General features: G+C 37.2%; 1 long non-coding RNA gene across 1 annotated transcript; it reads left to right on the plus strand.

The window, feature by feature from the left end:
- Nucleotides 1–2,951: 2,951 nt before the first annotated feature.
- Nucleotides 2,952–23,641, plus strand: LOC118900151. Its single transcript, XR_005021049.1, has 3 exons — nucleotides 2,952–3,120; nucleotides 19,241–19,440; nucleotides 23,562–23,641. It is a non-coding gene; the product is annotated as an uncharacterized LOC118900151 (long non-coding RNA).
- The last annotated feature ends 292 nt before the right edge of the window (nucleotides 23,642–23,933 follow it).

A 23,933-nucleotide genomic window follows, 5' to 3' on the forward strand; every position in this document is an offset into this window, starting at 1 on the left:
CTCCCTGGTGGTTCCAGCTCCCACAGGATAACCCTTCACGGATCCAACTTCCAAGGAGACTTCAGCTCCTGGGCTCAGTTTCTGAGCCCCCTCACTTGTCTCTCTAGCAGAGGTGGTAGATGTTCCTGGTTGCTGTCAATTTCTGGGTTACCTCATTTTTCCCCCTTTGGCTTCTCAGCTCCTCTGTCACCTGTGTAAAAAATTCCCTGCCTCAAATCCTCTTGTTTGAAATACTCAGAGTGGATTCTCTTTTTCTACTGGAATCTGATTGATGTCGGGACATTTCTGTCTAGCTTTATTAATACATTGTACTTATGCTTAATTCTATGATTTTACTATTCTTATTATAAACTCTGATTTTTAATATAAAATCTTTATACGTTTGCCACTATATTCTTTACATCATAAAATTTATTAAGTACCCCCTCCCATTGTTGTCAATGTTTTTTTAAATAGAGGAAGATAAGAACAAGTGCTTAAAAACTCTCTGTATTAAATTTCACTCCTTTGATGTTTCATTTGATGAACTGCAAGACCATGACATATGCAATGCTGGATTCAAATGCTGAAGCATAAATTCATTCATATTTTTACTTAGTAAATGTTTATTGAACCTACTATATGCCAGGTACTCCGCAAAGTTCTAGGAATGTAAGAAAAATGAGTAAGATTTGCAAAGACCCCACAGTCTAGTAAAAAGGACAACCAATTCATAGATAAATATAAAGTAACATGATAAACAGTATAATAGAGACACATTAGAGCAGCGGTCCCCAACATTTTTGGCACCAGGACCGGTTTCATGGAAGACAGTATTTCCACGGACGGGGGGGAGCAGGGGGTATGGTTCAGGCCGTAATGCCAGTGATGGGGAGCGATGGGGAGCGGCCAACGAAGCTTCCCTTGCTCGACAGCCGCTCACCACCTGCTGTGTGGCCCGGTTCCTAACAGGCCATGGACCGGTACCATCCCACGGCCCGGGGGTTGGGGACCCCTGCATTAGAGGCTTTGTGGGAGCGCATGGCACAGCTATCGAACCCAGCCTGGCAGTATTAAAGTGAGAAGTTTATTATAAAAGGTATCCTTTAAGCAAAAACACAGAGGTATTTAAGAAACCAAAGAATGAATAAGAAAAAAAAATCTCAATTCACTTCCAAAATTTCTGTAGGGTATTCCATCTCAACGAGAATTTAGTAAACACTTACTGTGTAACTCACATTGTTCCAAACATTAAGGAATTAAATAAATTCTTATGAAGCAGCTCACAACATACCCAAGGAAAAAGCAGAGAAAATGGACATCCTCTGAGGGTCTACATTCTACTAGACCTTTTTTGTTTAATGACATTAATGATAATAATGTCATTAATCCTCACCAGGACTCTTGGAAATATTTTTTCCAATTTGCAGGCAAAAAACCTGAATGTCAGAAAAATAAATAACACATTTAAAGTCATATAGATAAGAAAAATCAAGACCAAACCCAATCCACCTGCTCCAAAATCCATACTATTTCCATTAATTTTGTAAGAAGATATTAAGAAAAATTCTAACAGTTTATTTTTATACCATTTTTAGAAAATAAAAATTAATATATCACACTACATAATTTAAAAAGTCAAAAATTCTATGAACTTATGATAAAAAACAAAGCTCCCAACCATGGAAGAGCATCTGAAATGGAGAATTAACATTCCAAAGCACAGCAATTTGTATAAGCATTTATCTAATATTCACATAGTATCATGTTTGTAAAATGATAAAATATACTGAGTGTATAATCCACTTGTTATTTTAATAACAAGTAATTTATCCACTTGTTATTACACCTTTAACTTTGTGCTTTCAGCATTTATACTGAGATTTTACTAGTTGACAATGTGCCTTAATGATGAGGTAAAAATAAAAAGATGAAGACAAAGTTCTATGTCAGATGACTTGATAAAATATAGGATTAGCTTTATTTCAAATAATTCCTGAGTACTCATCTCAGATTCTGGGAAATTATCGCAATCAAACTAGTACTTATTCATCACTACTTCAAGATAGAACTATGCAGAGTATTCAGATTGCTTTGAAAGGCTAAACTCTCACTACTGGGTTTACTAAGGTATGCAAAATGTTACAGGTGTCATTTCAACTACTAGCTGAGTTCTGTGACATGAAACCAAAGTTTGGATCGTATGCCACATTGAAGACACCAGCAAATCATTTTTTGTTGTGTCTCAAGAGAAAAAAATAATAATGGCTCAGATCATAAGAGGGACCCAGTTATGTCCTTGGGTAAAAAAAAAAAAAGCAAACAAAATAAAACAAAACAAACACATTGCAATAAGAGTATAGCAAGAAAGATAATAAAGCACAAGGGGAAAAGAAAAGATGACCAAATATTCAAAAGTGCATTGGCCCCCACTCTGTGCACTACCAGAGTTCTAATACACCTAACAATGTCAACACTTCCTAACAAAGGTTTGTGTTTCATAAATTCATTTCTAGGGCAAATATGTGTAATCAGAAATAACTTTGCTAATTTAAGCATGTTATAAATGGTGTTTGTGTTCTAAGTTTACACCAAAGAAACCCACTTAATAGTTAACAACTTGATAACATACTCATACTATACAATTTAATCACTATTGATAATATTGTTTCCAAGAAAATGCATTCTATTCTCTTCCTTGGAAATCTAGAAATACATTTTCCTTAATCCAGGAGGTGGCTTTAGTAGTCTTCTAGGGTTAGAAATGCCGAACAGGTCTCAAACTAGAGGAACAGAAGGAAGTAGAGACAGAGGAAATTGCAAGGGTAGGACTCTGGTAGGGGCAGCAGAAGTTGCAACCATGGATGTGAGTAGAATTAACTGAGTAGCGTTTCCAGGAAAGCTATTCCAGAAAAGGGAAAAGGAACATTCTACTTGCTCTTTTTCTTTGTTTTTCCTGCCCAAAGTGCAGATATGATAGCTGGAGCTGCAGTGATGATCTCATAGTCATGAGCTGATTTTAAGCATAGAATCCATGTACTAAAGATGCAGAAGAAGAAAGAGTGAGCCTGGAAAATTTGTGAAAATGGGAGCTGTTTTACCAGCCTGAATCTGCCTGCCTTTAAACTTCACTTCCATGAGGTAAAGTAAACACGAATCTTGTTCAAGTTGTTCATATTTGGGGTCTTTGTTCCTAGTAACTAAATACTATTTGTAAGTAATACAAGGAACATAATGAAAATTTATTGAGAAACTTCTCTTTGCCAGGCACTGTTGTGAAGATAATAAATGAAAGACATCACTCTTGCTTTCAAAGTACTTAGTCTATTGCAAGCAAATAGATGACTACAATAATGTGTAATGAGTGCTTAGTGTGTTAGGAGAGCACTGTGGAGGGATACGCAAACTCATGTGGGGCATTCTTTTAAAGAAAAATCTTGTGTTGTTTGGTCATGATGCAGACTTAGCTAAAGAATTTCAGTATATTCCAGCTGTATAATACTGGTAGGAATAGATTCTTACTTCTCATCAGTCCTTCCCCAATTTTCTTCATCCCAGTGAATGGCATTTAGGCTTTCATTTTGGTGTCTTTGGTGATGTGTCTAGCTATGAAGCATTTTCATGTATCTTCATGGGATTAGTTGGGCTTTTTGAACCTATAGATTGATATCTTTCATCAGATTTGAAAATTTCTTAGCCATTCTCTCTTCAAATATTGCTTTTGTTTATTATCTCTTTCCTATTCTCCTGATGACAGTTAAATGTATGTGAAACCTCTCCTACTTTATTCTATGACACATATGCTGTCTTCTGCATTTTCTATTGTTTTGTCTTTCCCTGCTTCATTATGGATATATTCTTCTAGTTCAGTAATTATCCCTTCAACTATGTCAACTGTCCATTGAATTCTTAATTTTGATGGAATTTTCAGTTGCTGAATTTCTATTTGGTTTCTTCTCAAGTTTGTCTTGTCACATTTTAAGAGCTTCTGATTTCCTACTTGAAATTATTAAGCCTAAGTTTTATCCCCTTGAATATAGTTGATTTACAGTCTGCGGTTGAAAATTCCAGGATTTAGAGTATCGGTTGGTCAATTTCTAGACACTTTACATCTGCTGGTCTTGTATTCTCATGTGTCTAATCAGATCTCATTTAATACTGGGCTTGAAGCAGTATTTGTAGAAAAATTTGTGGAGGACACTATTTTTCTCTAGAGAGCATTGTCATTTGTCTTACACAGGCACTTATGCATTAGCAATTGAAGATCATCTTTAATTCAATTTCCATGCCTGAAATTTTTCTGGGTCTCCCAGATGACTGGAAGCTGGTTCTATCTGTGCAAGTGCTGGTTTGTTTCCAGTTTACCTAACTCTTATAATACAGCCCTTTGGGGTTCCAGGCTAAGGTAGAAATGGCTCAGCAGAGTTCCAAGTCTTGCCAAATTTTGGACTCTGACTTTTATTCTCTAATCCTCTCGAAGATGTTAAAAGAACAACTCAACCTCCAGACCTCCTCTTCTGGCTGGACAAATATAGGGCAAAAATAGCCTCAAATATTGGGCTTACCTCTCTGGATTTCCATCCTCTTTTGGTCTTAGTCTACTGACTTCTCACTTATTTGTTAGCTCTTTGATTATCCTTAAAAGATTTTTTTAGAAACCCTATATTCCACCTTTATTAGTAGTCTTCAGTAATGATTTGAATGATCAAGTCTGCCATAACCAAAACCAGAAGTCTACTTCCATCAGGTTTTCTCTAAACTGTATCTGGAATCCATCCAATTCTCTCCATTTCACTACCAACATCCTTGAGTAAATACCATTGTCTCTTACCTAGACCACTGAAATAGTCATTTAACTTAATTTTCCTGTATCCTTGGTTGACTCCTTGAATCTAAGGTTTTTCAACCTCAGCACTATGGACACTTCAGGCCAGATAATTTTTTTGTTGTGGACTGTGGGAGCTGGGTACAGAGGAGCTGTCCTGTGTATTATAGAATATTTGGCAGCATTCTTGGCCTCTACCCACTAGATGCTAGTAGCACTCTCCCCCTTTCCTCCCTAGTTATGACAATCAAAAATGTCTGCACACATTGCCAAATGTCACCTGGGAACAAAATCACCCTCCATCGAGAACCACTGTTCTAATCTATTTATTATACAAAGTTCAACCTAAAAAGTATATAAGTCATTAGCCCCTCATCATTGAACGCCCTTTAGTGGCTCTAAGGCAATTATTCAAACTTCTTGTAAAGCCTTTCAAGGCCTTATATGCAAGGGTTACTGCTTACATTCCTAACTGCATCTCATGCCAATTTTCTGTTTAGACTTTATTTTGTAGCTACATTGATCATTTTCCTTCTCAAAACTCTTTATACCTATAGGGCCTTTACATGTGATGTTTCCTTTACCTGGAATGCTTTTATTCTTGCTTTTCATCCTGTAGATCTCAGCTTAATTACCATTTCCTAAATAGACATTTTGCTGAATGAATGAATGAATGGATGAAGCTATTTTAATTCTAGGTTGGACACCATCTCAGAGGAAACACCTCATTCTATACCCTCTTAACAAAACAAGACAAGTCAAAACAAAACAAAACCTAAACCTATCAACTACTCTTATCTTCTCTACCAAGGCAAATTATGATTTTCTCCTGGTTTGCTGAGTCCCAGGAAACAAAGTTCTGGAAAACAACACTGTCCAGTCCTCAGGATTTTTTCTGCTCATCTTTTTTTTCCCTAACACTATCCCTCAGATTGTTTCATGATCCTATTATGCTTTATGACCAAACTAATGACTTCTGAGAGGATTAAAAACAAACCAAGGTTCTTCTTTGTTTTCTTTTGTATTTCCTTTACCCTTTCTCCATATTCCTACAAACTGCAATTTTAAGCATGCAGTGAAATCACACAGATAATATTTCTCAAAGGGAATTATATCAAATGTGGTTTACTTCATTTTTAAAAAAAACATTACTTGGACTCCACATTTCTTTCTTTCGTGTTTAGGTTCAGGAGGATGTTAAGTAACATTATTTCTATTAAGCCCATTATCTCAAGTTTCAGCATAATAATGTCCCTGCCTTAAGGTAGAGGTTAGTTTAATTATTCAAATCTCAGTTGAAAGAATTCTGGAGAACTCTATCCAAATCACCAGACATTTACATTAGCTAACTTCCTGTTGGAGGGTAAACAGTCTGCAGATGCTGAATATGAAAGATAGGAAATAATGCCCATTCACAATATTTGTCTACTATTCCTGCTGCAGCTAAGATTATAAAAGATAGAACGTTAACTTCAATAAAAGAGAGCTTGAATTGACAAGACTTATAGTAGAAAATATTGTGAAACAGTATACTGTCTTTTCATATGTACAGTTTATCATCATTATTTATATCAGACTATGAGAAACAGATGTAAGATGTCTGGAGTTTTCTCTAGGGAGAAATAAGTAATACTAATGAAATACAGATTATGCTTAAACAGATAATCAAGAAATTAAAAATTATGGCATCGAACAACTCTTGGCATGGGAATGATCTACTTGAAGCTTCTGAAGGCAGCGTGCACCTGAGAAGAAATATCAGATACTCTGAAAAGAGAGAAACGGTAATTGAACATTTTATATGATTCCATATTCTCTCCTTTCTTGGCATATCTGTTGTTCTTTTTTTACTTTTTTTAGTGGTTGCACTAGAGTTTGCTATATACATTTACAACTAATCCAAGTCCACTTTCAAATGACACTATATTGCTTCACATATAGTGTACTATAAAAGTACTTTATAAAAACAAAATGTTCCTAGTTCCTCCTTCCTACCCCTTATATAATTGCTGTCATTCATTTCACTTATATATAAGCATATATACATACATGAACATACATAATCAAATACATTGTTGCTATCATTATTTTGAACATACAGTTATCCTATAAATCAATTAAGAATAAGAAAAAGAAAAGTTTTATTTTACTTTTCCTTATTCATTCTCCAGTGTTCTTCTTTTATGTAAATCCAAGTTTCTGACCTATATAATTTTCATTTTCTCTAAACAACTTCTTTTAACATTTCTTTCAAGGCAGATCTACTAGCAACACATTCTCTCAGTTTTTGTTTTTTTGAAAAAGTCTTTATATTTCCTTCACTTTTGAAGGATAATTTTCCAGGGTACAGAATTCTATGTTGCTAGTTTTTTTCCTCAACACTTTAAAGACTCCACTCCTTCTCTTCTTGCTTGTACGGTTACTGAGGTGAAGTCAGACATAACTGTTTTGTTTGCTTCTCTTTAGGCAAGGTGTTTTTTTCCTCTGGCTTTTTTCGAAAATCTTTCTTTATCTTTGATTTTCTGAAGTTTTAATGCAATATGCCTAGGTGGAGTTGCTTTTGTTTGTTTGTTTTTGTTTTTTTTTAACTTGGTGTCTGACATTAATTTGGAGAAATTCTCAGTCATTATTGCTTTAAATATTGTTTCTGTTTCTTTCCATCTTTCTTCTCCTTCTGTTACATGTATTGTTACACCTTTTGTAGTTGTCCCACAGTTCTTGGATATTGTGTTCTTTCTTTTTCAGTCTTCTTTCCCTTTATTTTTCAGTTTTGGTAATTTCTAATGCCTCCAGCAATTTGTCAATTATACTTCAGGTTTTCCTACCCTAATATTGGTTCCTGCTTATAAGTGTCTGCTCTGGTAAGTTATGACTCTCTGTATCTGCCTGTTTGTCTCTCCAGTTGTGGGGCAGTAGTTTGCCCTGTCACTCTACTTCTCTGACGGATCTAAGAAGAGTTGTTGATTTTTCAGTTTGTTCAGTTTTTCTACTTGTTGTTAGAATGAAGATTTTCAATCTCCTTACATTTAGTATTCAGAGGCTCAGTTTCATTATACAGTAATGAATGCATCTGCACCCTCTATAGTAATTAACTTTTTTAAAGTAAATAGGACATTCAAAAAATTATGTTAAAGACACATTTGTTTTTCATTCAAAATGAAAACTATTTTATCTCATCTCATGGAAAATGTATACATTTATAATTTAAACTGAATACACCAAAGAGAAGCAAATATGGAGGCAATTTTTCAATTATTCATGCCGAAATTAGATCTTAAATCCTACAGAGAAGCTGGGCAGGATTCATTCTCTGAGACCAATAGCTGCTCATCAAAGAACTATGTTCATTTTAGGTCTAAAGTTACATAAATGCTGAAATCTTATGTGATCCTACTACCCATTATAAGATATTTAACGTACAGCAGGTGTTATTTAATGGGATGAAAAAATTACATAGATAGTTAATTCTATAGTAAGTCACAATGAGAGAGTCTTAGAAAACACAGAGAACTGAAATGATAGTTCATTTTTTAAGAACACTTTAAACAGTTTCTGAAAAACATGAATTTTCCCATGAGCAAAAAACAAAGCAAACAAACAAAAAACTAAAACAAGGCATGAATATAGAATGCTCCAAAGATACCATATAAACTGCAGAGCTCATCTGTTGCTCATCAGAAAACTGAGACTATATCAGACCTTCACAGAAACTTCTGTAAGTATGAGTGAGTGGTATAGAGGCATGAAAGGCAGCTGGACTTTTAAAGGAGAGGGTTCATAGGTTTGAGATTCATTCTAAGTGTTGAGTGGAGCAAAGGCACAATGAAGAAAACAATGATCTCACCAGGGAAGAAGAACTAAAAGGATTTCCTGAAGATTATGGGTCAAGAGAATGACACAGATATGGGTGTTTTTGGATTTATAGTGACATCAGCTGTTGAAAAGTTTACATATCACACATTGTCTAAATGGACCCAGATTTGCAGAGGTGAAATGTCAGCCTGCTAATCTAATATGTCTCTTAGCTTCAGAAGACAAGGGAATATATGCCTAATTATTATGCAGGGAAAACAGGTGGAGATGATGTGGACATCCAAGTGATGGGGTGATGGATCTTTGGCCATTCATTTTCCTCCGCAGGACACTGAGTGTCTGTTCTCTTCTCCAGGGAACTGCCTGACTTTCTGCTCACTATTTTCCTGGTTATTTGGAAAAGAAGTTAATTACCCACATAGATTGCATTATGTTCTTCATAATTTCAACTCCTCAAGGCAAACTCTCTGTCCGCAAACTCAAACAGAATACGAATTTCTCTTCTGTGTCCCTAAATACTTGTGCATATCTGTGTCATAGCCCTTATCACTCTGTATGGCAGTAGGTTTCAACTTTTTGGTTTTTGAGCATAGAATTTTTGCCAGAATATTTGAAGACATTAACACGTATCTATCAACGTCACTGTGTTCATTGGGTAGCACTTCAGTCTTGTGTTGCTATTTGAGAGGGACGTTTAACCTGCTGATTTATACACTCAGGAGGAAAACTTCTCAAACTTTTCAGTAAAGTGCACAATTTCTCAACAGCTATGGCTTAATATCGCATCTCTTACTCCTCATGGTTTTTTTCCTGCAATATGCCACAGTGCATAAACTGTTCAATCCCTCTTTCATCTCATTGTATATATCCTACTTTGTAATAAATAAAAATTGAAGTGCTCAAACTTTGGTACGTGCCTCTGGAAGATTCAGAGTATACCAATGTCACCTCATAGTGGCTGAGAACCACTGATTTATCAAAATGGTTGGGCTTTTTTTTTTTTTTTTTACTATTACAGTTAAATAAATGAATCATTTGAATTGAGCATAAGATACTGTAAATATTAAGTCTATATAGTACAAATGGAAGAATTTAAAGGACTTTAAAAAAATATGGCATGCTCTAAAATGTGGGCATTTAATTTTTTAAGTCCCATAACTCTGACCTAAGCAGCCACTAATTTTCAGAACTTTCATGTAAAGATTTTGCAAATATGCCTGCTCTTTCTTCCTTGATCCTGGCCTCTTCTCTGTCTTTTGCTTAGCACAAACATTTCCTGGCTCTTCCCTAAAATTTCATTATAACTCAGAAGTTACATAAGCCTCAGCATGAAAAACTTTAAAACATTAAACCTCTTTTTTTTTTTTTTTTAAAAACTGAGGAATGTATTTTATGGGGTCTTCCCAGGACAGTTCATTATCACAAAGCTAGTTGTGGCACCTAAATAATTAAACTATAACCAATATACGTGTGAAATCACTGACTAAAGCTTACCTTGGTGACTGTTTGCCATTAAATTAGTAGGATTTATTATTTATGTCAAAATGGAGGCCTGAGATAAAGCCATTAAAACTGATAGGACTTGTTCATTAATTTTAAGAAATTAGATGAAACACAATTCCCCAAGTGCAAGCTATTTTGTGGCAAAAATGGTGTGTTAGTTCTATAGTTGTATAGATGAGGATTATGGAATTGCTCAGCTGATGTGACAGCTAATGGAGTAGGTGTGTATAAAGCATTGTGCTAAATATATATGGAAGAAAGGGTGAGTGTCTATGTGAAGCAACCAAATCAGTACAAAAAAATTCTTGGGTTAAAAAAAATAGAACTGTTTATTTTGGTTTTCAATTTATGGCAATGATTCTTGAATTTTGGTTGGTCTCAAATCATTTATCCCCAAAGAAAATCTGATTTAATAGGTCTAGGGTGAAGCCCAACAATATTCTTTTAAAATGAGCACTGCAGATGTTTCTGATGCAAGTGATTAGTGGACCAAATTTTAAGAAGCACAGGCCTGTGCGGTTTGATGTGTTTGACCACCACATCACCCAGGTCCCTGTCTTGTTCACGTGTATAGCTCTAAACTTAGCTTGGTGCCTTCACTCAGTAAACATCGTTTCTCCAAAGAGCACTTGAGCCTAGGTCTGTGCACAGAGTGGACAGCAAGGCAGACAGAGCTTTGACTGTGTGGGTGGAAGGAGCCCTTTTCAACACCTCATCTCTTAGGACACTCTCTCAAAGTGGCTCTTTTTTGACAGCTGACATTCTGGTGGGGACTATGATAGAAATATGTCAAAGAATATAGTTGAAACCAAGAGTTAGACTGTTCAATCCACAATGGAAACATCAGTGTTTTCAGGGTAAGTGTCAGTCTGTTTGGGATGCTATAACAGAATACGATAGACCAGGCGGCTTATAAACAACAGAAATTTATTTCTCACAGTTCTGCAGTCTGGAAGCCTAAGATCAAGGCACCAGCGTGGTTTTGTTCTGGTCAGGGCCCTCTTCCTGGTTCATAATGGGTGACTTTTCAATGTGTTCTCACATGGTGGAAGGGGGGTAGAAAGGAAAAACTGACTTATCCTGTCTTTCTCCTTAACTCTCATGCTACAGCCATACTGACAGCACTTCTGATGCCAGATGTATGGGTTCTTTCCCTACACCAAACAGTTCTTTGTGATACCAGCTGAGTGTCCTGCAATTCAATTCAACTCTGACACTAGCTGGAGTTAGCACAGACTCCATAGGTTAAGGGCTCAGTCCCATGAGACAGCCCACCCCCTCCCTTCAGATGCCAATGGCAAGTAGCAGGTCCCCAGGTCACCCACAACTTCTGTCTGACTTGGCTACAAATCAGAGGTTCCCATGACTCCCCCTCCTTGGAAAGACCAAATATTAGAACAGAAGATGCTATTCTAGATGCTCCTAGTACTCTTATCACTTAGGAAATTACGAGGGTTTTAAGAGCTCTGTGCCCTGAACCAGGGGCAGAGACCAACTGATGTATTTTCTATTACTTCATAGGGGCTAGCTGGCTTTCTGGGGCCTTTTACAAAAGCACTGATCCCATTCACGAGGGCCCCATCCTCATGACCTAATCACCTCTCTAAGGCCCCACCTCCTAATACCATCACATCAGACATTAGGGTTTCAACTTACGAATTCTGGGGGGATACAAACATTCAGACCATAGCTGTGAGACAGATAGGAAGAACTGTGTTGCTTTCTTTCTGTTTTGCTCCCTTGCAAGCCAATAGGGCTGACCTCATTTCTTGGCCTAGACCCAAGGATGTTCTCCTATTGTTAGAACTGGGGGAGTACCCTGGACTAGTGGAGAATACAACATCAAAGGAGTAGTTGTCAGTCTTATGATTACATGAAAGATGCTAAGTGAACAGGTAATAAGGGCTGCTAACTTAGGGGTGGTTGGGGGAACTACACTGAAGAATTGCTGTTTAAGTTGAGAATTGAAAAGTCAGGGGAATTTAGCAAAGTAAAGAATACAGGAGTTGGGTTGAGTGGTGGAGATTTTCATGGAAAGCAAATTGAATGCATACTGGGGTGACTTTGAGGAAGAAAGCCTAATTTGTAACAAAAGCTGAAAAACCAGTAAGGCTGGATCCCTAGAGAATGATGGGAGATAGGCTGGGAAGATAAGCAGGGTTTAGACCAAGGAGAACTTTACAAGTCACTGAAGTTTTAAACTGAGTGACTAAGCACTTAATAAATATTGTGATTGAATATCACAATAATCTCAAAGTTGAGAAATAATCTCAAAGTTCATAAATTTCCTTGAACCTTGATATAGCAGACCCTACTTACATGCTAACAGAACTCCAGTTTGTTTGAGGTTAGCAATATACCCAACCCCAGGGCATGAATCAAAATAGGTCTAATACAATCATGTCTGTTTTCTTCCTGTTTGCCAGCTACTTATTCTCCTAGCCTCCCTCATGTCAAGGAATGGCCTATATCTGGCCAATCAGTTGTAAAGGAAAGTATGCTCAGGGCTTGCATTAGTTTCCTGCTGCTGCTATTACAAACTACCACAAACTCAGTGCCTTAGCACACAGATGTATCCTCTTGAAGTTCTGGATGCCAGAAGTCCAAAATCAATCTCATTGGGCTAAATTTGAGATGTCAGCAGGGCTGTTCCTTCAGGCAACTCTAGGAGAGAATCAGTTTCCTTGCCTTTTCTAGCTTCCAGAGGCCAACTGCATCTTTGCCTTGTGATTCTTTCCTCACATCACTCCAACTTCCTGCCAGTCATTATATGACCTATTTTTCTTCTGTGTCAAACTCTCTCCACCTCCCTCTCATAAGGACCCTTGTGATTACATATAGGGCTCACCTAGTTAATCCAGAATCATCTCCCATCTCAAGATCCTTAATCATACCCGCAAAGTCCTTTTGCCATATAAAGTAACACTCACTGGTTCTCGGGGCTAAGATGAGGATATGGTGGCTATTATTCCACCTACCAGGTCTTTGGGTAAGTATTTGCTTTCTGATAATTGGAGAGCCCTCTTTTCAGTCTCCCCCTTCCTTGCTAAGAATTCATGGGAGAGATTTTTTTTGTAGCCATGGTTTTTAATTAAAATTTTTTAAAATAAATTTTTTTCCAGCCTTATTGAGGTATGACTAACAAATAAAAATCGTATGTATTTAGACTGTACAGTGTGATGTTTTTTTTTAAGGTGTAAGATGTGATGATTTAATATACATATACATTGTGAAATGATTATCACAATTAAGTTAATACATCTATCATCTCACACAGTTACTTTTTTGGTGAGTGTGTGTGTGTGTGTTGAGAACACTTAAGATCCACTCTCTTAGCATATTTCAAGTATGCAATACAGTATTATTCACTGTAATCACCACAACTTAATCAGCATATAACTGAAAATTTGTACCCTTTGACCAACAGGCTCTCCATTTCCCTTACCCTTGAGCCACTGGCAACCATCATTCTACTCTCTGGTTCTTTGGGTGTGACTTTTTTAGATTCCACACATAAGTGAGATCATACAGCACTTTTCTTTCTCTTCCTGGCTTCAATCACTTAGCATAATGTCCTCCCCAGGTTCATTTTTGTGGAGGCTCGGATGCTTGGAGCTGCTGCAGCCATTTTATAACTGGTAAATGACATCAAAGGATGAAAACCCCACACTAAGAACAGAGAGAGGCTGGGCTCTTGATAGCAATGTTGAACTACTGCACAGAACCTTGAACAATATGCCTCCAAATTTCCTTTAGTGAAGACAATTAACTGACTTTTCTATTGATGCCACAGTTAGTAGGTATTGTTACTTGCAGCTGAATACATCCTCATGGTTCCGTTTGACAAATGAAGTTCAGTGCTGTTTGTAGCCAGGAAAACGTTATATTATTTCAATATTATGTGGATCAGACTTTAATAATATAGACCTTAATATTAATATAGAACCAGAAATCTGCACAGACAGAAGAGAATGAAGAGAACATCTGGTTCAGCCTCTTTATTTTAAAGATTACTAATTTGAAGCTCAGAGAGTTGATAGATTTCTGCAAAGTCAACAGCCAAAATTCATTCATAACTAGGATTACAATTTCATCTCCTGGCTCCTGGTTCAACAATATTTCCCCTACCCATGAAGCCTTGGAACAACTGAAATGATAACTTGGAGGGGAAAAAAAGGCAAAGAACAAACATCTTACACTTTCTCTGGGATGCAGGCTTTAACTAGGTTTCAAGTTCTTCTAAGATAATATAATTTAATGGGGAGAGCTCTTGACATTAAAAGGCAAAATTTGTATTTAAAAGGCTAGGATGGTGACACATTAAAGCACTTTCAGGAGGTCAGCAATGAATACCAAGAATAACTGATGGTTGTTATGATACAAGAACAAAGAAGTTGATTCTCTGGAATTAAAGGTGTTTCAGTGTCATTGTTGCTCATGAGGAGGAGTAGACACCTGGATTTCTTTTTTTCTCAGTACAGCTTTATCCAAATAAAACTCAGTGTGTTTCACCACCCATAATGGAAAGTGCCCGTCACTCCTTGAATATCATCATATGGTTGGTGGCCGGTGGATAATGGAGCACTGAGTGTCAAGGTGACTGGCTTTCAATGAACACAAAACTAAAAATTATAGACCTGTCATTCCAGAGGCAGGCCACAATTAGCTGTCTATGCAACTTGAAATTTCCATTTTGCCAGCTGAATAATCCGTTGACTGGAGTTTCTCATTTTGGATGCATTTCCAAGCCTTTTGTGTGCTGGTCATTTAAAATGTGGATTCTAATGTAAATAAACAGTGCACTTAATCAGAGGTATTCTTTTTTAGAAACATCCCCTTCCCAAATACAGACAAACCCCAATATTGTTTTAATAGTTTGTCACACAAACTATTAAACAAAACAATCTAAACCTTGGGTATTTTATTTAGGGATAGTAAAAATTCAAGCTGAAAAATGAGAATCATGCCTTAATATCTGGGAGTCCAGGGTTGAAAAAGAGAAATAGAGTTTTTGGCAGTTAGATGAATTGATAAGATCACCAAGTGAGAAGTAAAATCAGTGCTAAAAGTCAAAACTGGGGAATTTTAGTCTTGGAAACACTTACTGGCTGAAAACTGTCTGTTTACCTGTTTTCTATCTAGATTTGGTTTCTAATTCTATATCTGAGTTCTATCTTTCCTCTATCCTAGTCTTTCAGAGCTAGAGAAAATGATTCCAAAGTGAGGTCTATTGGAAAATTGTATCGCAATTTCCATTCGTTTGCTGTAAATGCAGTAAACTCCAGGACTCTGCAGTCTCAGATCTGATTCTGGACCATCTACTTGAACCTGGATCTTCACTACCCTCCATGTCCCTTGCCCCCAGTCTGCAGTACTCTCTGCCTCACTTGGATGATCCCTGTCTAAGTTTAAATTGACTGGCCACAAGGACGGAAGTAAAGTTGACAATCAATACTAATTAAGGAAACGATCAGAAGTCTGGATCAGAAGTCTTTGAGTGAAATTCTCTCTACAAGTCTTGGAAATCTCATGATTCTATTTAACTTTCCATCATCGTTTGAATTACTGAAAATGTTAGGCAAGTTTACATGGAATAGAAGAGGTTTGCTAGGCACAGAAAAAAATTGAATTTGTATTGTGTTGAAATAGGTCCTAACTAGACTGTTGATGGTGAAATATTGACTATTCTATTGTTTTGAATGACTGAGCGTCATATTTTACTGGGAATTGATTTCTGAGGCTCAGTCAAGGAGTGATTGAATTTGCAATTAGAGTCACTCTGTTGTGTAACTCAGATTATGCAAAGATCATTCTGAAACAGCACCTGAGATTTAACACAGGATGTAGTGCATGGTTTCTCTTTAATTTCTCTTTATTTGTTGTTGTGTATTCAGTTTTTAAAAGAGCAAAAGACTTTTTTTCATCTCTCTAGAAAAAAAAAGGATGTAATCTAGGCTTGACTATCTGTTTGATAAGAATCTAAACCTAGCAATTGGTTAATATCCTGTCTCCCATTTCAAAAAATAGTAAGCTTTGTAATTTATTCCTAATGATTAGCACAAAAAGGGAAAGGCTTTTCAAAACCAAGATAGAATCTCTTTAATTCCAAAAGTGTCCATTTAAGAAATATAAACTGTGAAGATAAGCAAAGGCTATTTTCTCTAAAGGAAAGCATTTTCAAATGAACAGAACAAGCAAATGTGGATTTAATTAGGTGGAGTCAGATGGGTATTAATTATTCACCTTTCCAGGGCGAGAATAGCGTTGCTAAAGAAATGAATAAGGCATGCTACTGGCTTCTTTCCTTTCCTTTCTGTTGCTGCTGCTCTGATCTGAACTGGCTGAAGATGTGATAGCAGGGGGACAGAATGAAAATTTCTCCTTCCCTTCACAACTGGGGGTAGATTGTCTTTGAAAAGCATAGTATCTTCCATTGAAATAAAATGTTATTGACTATCCACTTTGAGACATAATAAACCTTCTTATATTTCTTTCTTATGTCTGGAATATACACACACTCATTTGTTATACTCTTTTTAACACTTGAAAAATAGCTAAAGTTTGTCCTAATTTTCAGAGTTACATATATGCTAGAATTAGAGATAATAGCCAAAGTGGCCAAAAATTCAAGTTGATGATAGTCACACAATGACTAGACCTGTTTACTTCTGCACAGTCTCTTTTAAAAGCATTTGTTAAGCATCTGCTCCCTTGCCCAAGTAGGATGCATGATGCATATGGAGTCTACCAATGAACTATACTTAAAACCAGTGCAGTAAAAGATCAGCACTTATCTGAGTACCAAAAAATGTGTTAGTTCCAAGTGGCAAAAAGTGGAGTCAGAAAGAACCTAGGGATAAGATTTAGCAAATTTGGGTTCTACTCCTGACGCTGCTAGTGACTACATGTTACATACCTCTCAATATTTGTCAAAATATTTATCAGTGTGTGTGTGTCGGGTGGTGGTGAGCACATGTGACAGGATGGAGCTGGAGGGAATAGAGGCAGAGAGAAACCAACCCTGAATAGTGTTTCCAAGAAGCGAAAAGACTCTGTTATCCTGTCTACGTTCTAATTACATGCGTACTCTACATGCTTTTGATTCTTTAGGTAACTTCCTGTTAACTGCCTTTTATAGCTGAGGAAACCAAAACACATGAAGACAAAGTGAGTTGGCTCAAACTGGACAGCTTGTCAATAGCAAAGCTGGAACCAGACTCTAAGCCTCTGATTTTCTGTGTAAGATACATTTTCCCCCTAAATGAGTTATTTTAACCATGGGTCTCTGAAAATACTCAATCTTTTCAAAGTAACTCTGCATCCCTATAGGTTGTTGCAGATAGCTCTTTTAAAAATTGAAATAACTATGATCATCTTAACAAGTCCATTATAAATTTTGATCCGGTATAGAAAAATATGCTATATTTATATGTTAACTATGTTTTAAATTCCATGGCTATAAAGGAAAAGAATTGTAGATATATAGGAAAAGATTCCATTCTTAATTTTAAAACATATTTTGTTGGGGAGAGGTATGTAAAGTATAGAATAGGAGTCAAAAAACACTGAATCCACTTGTGCAACGGCTGTTCAGGTAAAATTCCTTGGTGAAGCTGGAAACCACTTGAAGAAATGTGTATTTGTATACATGTGGAGGAGTTTGTACTAAACTTGAATCATCTGCTTTGTTTATTTGTTTTTTTTTTAATACAAATTGACTCTTTTTTTCTTTTTTTAATTTTTATTTAGTTATTTATTTTTGGCTGCGTTGGGTCTTCGTTTCCGTGCGAGGGCTTTCTCCAGTTGCGGCAAGTGGGGGCCACTCTTCATCGCGGTGCGTGGGCCTCTCATTATCGCGGCCTCTCTTGTTGCGGAGCACAGGCTCCAGACACGCAGGCTCAGCAATTGTGGCTCACGGGCCCAGTTGCTCTGCGGCATGTGGGATCTTCCCAGACCGGGGCTCGAACCCGCGTCCCCTGCATTGGCAGGCAGATTCTCAACCACTGCGCCACCAAAGGAAGCCCCTATTTTCTTTTTTTTCTTTTTTTTTTTTTTTTTGGAAGCCCCTATTTTCAAAAACAATATTCCTTTTGGTAAAGTCCAGGAATCAGGTAACAAAGTGTCCCTTTCATTGTGAGAGAAGTTAAATTAGACCAGTTTCTTAAATGATTGAAAGACTTATGAAAAATACTGTTAATTCCTATAAACATTGTCTTTCTATACATCTCTGTAAATGTATTTTTTCATAGTAGTTGCTACATTTGTAAAGAGGTAAGTGAGTCAGAAACAAAATAAATGCTATGGGGAAGGTTATTTATAGACAAAAGTAATGAATAAGCTAAACTCCAAATTAGTACAGCCCTAATAACGCGTTCTACTTCTCTTCCAAATCTCGATTGATTACTGTTTTGTAACAGACTTTCTGCATATTATAACTCACTGATGCCTTGGTGTTGTTTTCTGCAGCAAAGAACTCTTTTTTTCTTTTCTTTTTTGATGGGATAAAGGTTAACCAAATTTTATAGCTTAAACTAATTTTTGAAGACGACCAGAATTATGCCATTGCTATAAATTATCTTAAAACTGTACGTACATAAAGATTGGCCATTTAATGAATGTATTATTCTTTGTTAACATTATAGGTGGATTTATATCCCGCACTAAAGTGGTCATAAATAATACAGCAACTGCTAATATTAAAAGCAGGTTACTATTAAAACCAGAATTTTGTGGTGCATCTTAAATACCAGCATTCTCAGGGGTCTAGTTAAAAAAATAAAGACAACAGAAAGTCACAGAGCAGTAGTTTATTCCTCCCCCCAACCCGCCCCCAATTCATCTGGCTAAGTTTTGTGGGGCTTTTTCTTCTCATGAAAATTATTGTCACATCAAGAGCGTGTGTATGTCTCTGGATCTGAATTGCATGTGAATTATACCTTGAATAGATTCCCCAAATTGGAGAAGCGCAAATGTTCCCCTTCTGAATATTTTAGACTTGTATGAGTTCTCTCATATTTTTGTTTTTGTGCAAGGCCGCTTGTAAGGCGGCCTGGAGTCTTGAATGCTGACAACCTCCATTAGCATTAATGCTGTTCTCTTATCTCCCCTCGCTCTCCTCAGCTCCCCCCTCGCTCTTTCTTGTCTGACGGTTCCCTGACACCGTTGACAAGGCTGACACCACCAATCAGCTTCGACTCAGCAAGGTCACTGTTGAGACTTGACTCGTGATTGGCTGCTGCGCTTCAGCGTGTTATTACTGTCTGATTTGATCGGAGGCAGGGGGTGGTCTCCAATCAAACAGAGAAAAGGTCCTAGAGAAGGTAATTAAATCCTGTCAGAGGCAATTATCGGTTCCAGGGCCATGACTCTGGCCCTGAATGCAGATGATCTGAAACTGTATTCTTGTAGAAATTCAAGAGGGCTCCTGGCATGGTTCAGCTAGGCATAAAGGAAGCAGCAGGCTTTCTGCAAACAATGCAGCTCTGTGTTATGAACCTTTCTGCCTTTTTTCCCCTTTCCCCGAAGACTTCTGTTTTCACTGATCAAAAATATTCCTTTTCAGGTCACATTCTAATTAATTTAATAGACAAGGTTTTCCTTTCTGGTACATAAATAATGACAAGTTTTACTAAAGAACTTCTGCCCCCAACACGGGCTGTAACAAACAGCCTTTATCAAGGCAAACCAAAGCCTTTAATAGAAGGACACTAATCTGTAGTTTGGGCAAAGGGAGAAAAAAAAATTTAAAGCCTCTAATATGGATGTTCTGCCTGAGGTGGATCCTGCCCTGTGTATACCTTCCCGTGCTCATGATGGAGTTTGCTGCTGTGACAAATCTTGAAGTTTCTCTGACATAGTCTAGTGATGGCAGTGTGCATTTAATGACTACAGTTTTTAAAGGACAGAGAAAAGCTGCCACAGATTTCACTCTGTGAAGAAAGGACTTCTCCCTACCCTTCAAAAGAATATTTAGGAGAGTTAAAATTTTAAATTGAGCCTGGGAAATAAAAACAGAAAGAATGGAATGTTGTATTTTTTTAAAATTTTACTCTATTTTATTTATTTATTTATTTTGGCTGCTCCGCACGGCATGTGGGATCTTAGTTCCCCGACCCGGGATGAAACCCTTGTCCCCTGCACTGGGAGCACGGAGTCTTAACCACCAGACTGCCAGAGAAGTCCCAGGAATGTTGTATTTTTAATTGGGAAGAGAAAGCTGAGATAAACTCCATAGGTGCCCTTCTGCTCATCTATAGACAGAAGACTTTGGTTTTGTTTCCTGTGTGATTTCTCTTCAATTGTTATTAAATAAGCTTTGAAGTATGGTTTTTGCCCAAAGAACCCAGCCCTAAAAAGTAAATCTCTCTCCCCTTCCTGAATCATTATTAATTGTTCTCAGTGGTATTAACCAGTTTAGCATGAAAAATATTTGATAGGAGGAAGGTACTTCATTAAGTGTCTATATGCTCACCCTACTGGCTTTAACAGACTTTATGAAATATCGCTCTCAATTATTGTCAGTCTTCCAAATGGATAGCCTTGATTTCAACCTTTGTGTTTGTGAGGCTGGGTATTACTTTTTCCAGAATAAGATGTTCAAAACACCATTAAAACAATTTCTGTATTGTTGCTGATGAATCAGTTTAACCAACAGGGTTTCTCCCGAGGGAACAGTTAACTTTCCTCTAATCTTGGTTGTTTTCTTTGTTTCTAAAACACCATATTCCTGACTTTATTTGTTTTGGTGAAACATAAACAGATGCTTTAAGCAAAACATCATTTAAAAAAAGTTGTGCCTGCTACGAGTCCCTTAATCCGGATGAGGTATCAGGCTGGGAAAGAGATTGGTGGGAGAAGATGTTAATAATAAGGAGAAGTGCTTTGGACACTGGTCGGCTGAATTAAAAAAAAAATCTCAAGTCCAAATCTGCACACATGACTGTGAAAATGATGTTTAATTCATCCCATATTGCATTTTTGGAACATCAAAGGCTGCATCAACTTCCCTAATAAAGATAAAATAGATACGGAGATAGAAGCAAACTGCTCAAGAATCTGGCAGCATATTTTAGATCATCAGGTTTGCTACTATTACAGAACTATCTCACTTTTCCTCCATGTGAGTGACAACTCTGTTTCATTTTTCATCTAGGGTGTTTATTTTTATTTGACCAACCATTGTATATTATTGTGTCATGAGATTATTTTGTTTTGTTTTGTACTGAAGTGGTAGCTATTTTACTGAAGACACCCCTTCTGAAAGAAATCTTTATCTGTGAAGAAAAGAAAATTTTTGTAAATAAAACAAAAGGAAAAACATTTGAAATATTTTCAAATTATAAATAAATTATAAATAGTAATTAAGATCAGTGCTCCTAAAAGAGGGGAAAAAAGAAAAAAAGAAAACCTGGGTCACATGTGCCTCTTTTACTGGAGTCCTCTGTACTCCAGGTATCTTTATCCTTTTTGCTCTAGATGCATCTTTCAAGCTCCCTCACTTGATTGGGAGCTGCTTAAGGATAGGGATGGTGTCCTACTCCATCCGGTGTACTCAAAAGTCAATGAATTGAAGACTGTCTTATTCTACAGACCTTTATAGGATGCCCCTATGGGCCTCTGTGAGATGGGACCACTCCCAAGTTGAGATCCTGGAAATCATCAATAACCATACAGTAACATTATTTAATCAGACAAGGGAGTTAACTAAAATGTCCTACTGTGGCATTATGTGATGGCTCTTAGCTGTGTCAAAGTGTTTGATTTGTGCTCTAAATAAAGATGGGAGTTCTTTGTTATTACTTAATTTTGTGGCCATTGAAGCACCAACCATCAGAACTGCCTTAATGCAAAATATCTGAGATCATTGTACCTTTAAAAAGGTTTGTAAACAGAACTCTCCAGGGGACATTATGTTGTGTTCAATGCTGAAACGTATTTTAAAATTTACAACGATTATGCAAAACATGGAAAATAATTCACATTTATCTCCTTATGTTCAGTTGCTTTGGTCAGTGTTATTGGATTGGGAAGAGTGGATTTGCCTTTTAATTGGTCTTTTCCAGATTTCTGGTGAGATTCCTACCACCACTGGTGACAGGAGTATACACAGCCCAAACAAAGCCCATTGAGGTACATTTTCAGGATGGTGCATATGGGAACAATAATTTATGAACAGTAATAGGAGCTGGGTATGCAATTCCCTGCCTAACACCAGCATAAGTGTACCCCACTGATTACTGAGTGCACTGAAAATACTTGAGTAAAAAAGATAAAAGTCATCTGCTGTTCACCTCGTTTGTAAGTTGGAATTCCTCGAAAACAATTGGAAAAAAAAAAGAATGATGTGAAAATCACGATTAAGCATTGTGTACTAAGAACTATATATTTTTTAAAAGGGGGGTTGGCAGTGAAAAATTAGCTAGACCTTGCCACGTAGGGAATGAAAAAATTAACTTTCTCTGTTCGGTGATACTGCTGCAAATTCGCTGTGTTGCAAGCTGCATTTCACCCCTCAAGGGATCTGGAAACTTATCAGATTTTATTAATTTATTGGCTCTGTGCTGAGGTGTATTGTAAACCAATTTTAAGTACTTCATTTTGCTATTTATTCACTGCTTCCTAAAAGAAGCAGCCTTTCCTACAAACCCTGAGGGTTTCCATAATCAGTTATATTATAACTTTCCTCAACCTGAGGATATGAAATCTAAATACATTTAAATGTTTTATTTGATGTTTCTTAGTGGGTGTCACCTTCATTCCTGATCTGCAAAATTAGGGACATATTCTTTCAGCATTGGCATCAGGGTTGGGGATTGAGGGTGTGATTGAAGGAGTACCCCTTCTTCCTATTTATAGTAGATGGCAGTTTTACCCCTCCCCTTCTTCTGGAGACAAAAATCTGCACATGTGGATGGTGGAGTAGAAATGCTCATTTTAGAAGGAGCATGAAATTGACTGGCAAGGTCAGAGAATGGTGGAGAGGAGGGGAGAGCCGCGGTTTGGCACCAGGAGATCTGAAGGCTAAGAAAAGGGAAGGAAGAAAATGTGGGAGTGTTGATGGGATGAATGAGAGAGAGGTGAGGTCGGGGTGGAGGTGGAGAGAAGAAAAAGAAAACCTCTCTGGTAAATGGAAGCAGGGAAGGGCACCCAAATGGAAGTCACAGGACTTGGTGGTTCTAGATCGGGTTCTGTCCTAACTAGCTGCCAGGGGTGATAGCTGTAATCAGTCCTGCTCAGCACCTGCTCCATTTCCTTCCCTCACCCCAGGGTTGCCAGGTAAAATACAGGGTGCACAGTTAACTCTGAATGTCAGACAAATAAGAATAATGTTTTAGTAAAAATATGGCCCAAGTGTTGCATGAGACATACTTATACTAAAAAATGTATTCCATATTTATGTGAGATTCTGATTTTATTGGACATCTTGTATTTTCTTTGCTAGATCTGGCAACTCTACCGCCCTGACCCACAGTGATATCTGGAGCTTCGTGCAGGAAGATGCAGAGGTTCTGTAAACATGGGGGCCAAGGTCAGTGTCAGTCTGAAAATTGCCCCTTGGTCAAATTTCTGCTAAGAGCCTTGAGGTTTGTTTATTTCTTGCCTCTTACCCCTGTCATCTTTAGATACCACCGCAAATATTTTCTCTTTCATGTTTTAATACCTAAACGCCTCTGTCCTTCTACTGCCCTCCTATTAGCCACTCTCTTCCTCTCCTTCTCTCAGCTCTTCCCACAGTGTGTCCAGGAGTCCACAGTTCATTATTGTTTATCTACATGTTTGAGTTTCCTCCTCTCTTAATGGAAACGCTGTTCTT

This window comes from Balaenoptera musculus, chromosome 8 (genome assembly GCF_009873245.2).
Source record: "Balaenoptera musculus isolate JJ_BM4_2016_0621 chromosome 8, mBalMus1.pri.v3, whole genome shotgun sequence".
In the NCBI taxonomy this organism is placed as follows: Eukaryota; Metazoa; Chordata; class Mammalia; order Artiodactyla; family Balaenopteridae; genus Balaenoptera; species Balaenoptera musculus.